General features: G+C 36.5%; 1 protein-coding gene across 1 annotated transcript in view; it reads left to right on the top strand.

The window, feature by feature from the left end:
- The window catches only part of LOC101569489 (zinc finger protein 420-like), a 93,312-nt gene that overhangs the window by 41,916 nt on the left and 50,348 nt on the right, over nucleotides 1-1,048 (top strand). The gene's annotated exons all lie outside the window — the stretch shown is intronic.

Raw genomic sequence — 1,048 nt, 5'->3', positions numbered from 1 at the left:
CAGGAAATAAAAGCTTCAATCACAAGCTGGCAAAACCATCTGAATGAAAGGGAAAATAGACTTTCAGACCTTGAAGACATCATTGCAGCTAGTGAAAAGGTAAGAAAAAAAAAAAAAGTAGGATGTAGGAAAGAATAATTTAAGGTCTGCAAGATGATTCAAAGATGAACAACATAAGACTAATAGACATCAATGAGAAAGGAGTGAATACAAATGATATCAAAAGAATATGGGCAGAAGTAATAGCAGAAAACTTCCCAAATATGGGGAAACATTGTGACGTTCAGTAACTGAAGCATATAGAATTCCAAATAACATCAACCCAATTAAAAACACACCCAGACATTTAACAATCAAGATCACAGAAATCCAGCACAGGAACAGTGTACTAAAAGCCACCAGAGAAAAGAAACATCGCATTTAAAGGAAAACCCATCAGAGTAACAGCAGATTTCTCTTCATAAACCGTCAAGTCAAGAAGAGCATGAAGCAAAGTACTTCAACTCTTGCAAGAAAACAAATTCCAGCCCAGACTGATACCTGCAAAACTCTCAAGTTCAATGGAGGAGTGAAATACTTCCATGAGAAAGAACAACTAAAGAATTTCATGATGACAAAGTCAACCATACACAGACTACTAAAAGATATTCTAGAGAGGGATCAAAATGACTACAACTCCACGAATCAGAATGGAAAGAACCCACCAAATAGGGCAAATAGTTAAGCACAGGAGAAAAAAAGGTATATAACATCAGTCTTTCAATTATTCTTTTGTATACAGTAGCAAAATGTTTCCATCAGCATACTCTATATATGGACTTCTGCACCCTATAGGTCATGATTCTGTCTGGGTCTACAGGATGGATTTCAAGGAAATAGCAGTAGCTCAGTCCCACAAGTGATACCTGGCCACCAGTAAACATCATGGACACTGTCCATGTCCACCACATACTAGAACTTTGTGTGATATCCTATACCCATACTGTTAGAAGTGCTGGTCATATGTTTGCCATTCCAGTATTTTTGTTATGGTTTATTTACTTATTTA

This window comes from Octodon degus, unplaced genomic scaffold (genome assembly GCF_000260255.1).
Source record: "Octodon degus isolate 3935 unplaced genomic scaffold, OctDeg1.0 scaffold00083, whole genome shotgun sequence".
Taxonomy (NCBI): Eukaryota; Metazoa; Chordata; class Mammalia; order Rodentia; family Octodontidae; genus Octodon; species Octodon degus.
The sequence above is the reverse complement of the archived record's forward strand: the minus strand, read 5'-3'. Positions and strand labels throughout refer to the sequence as shown.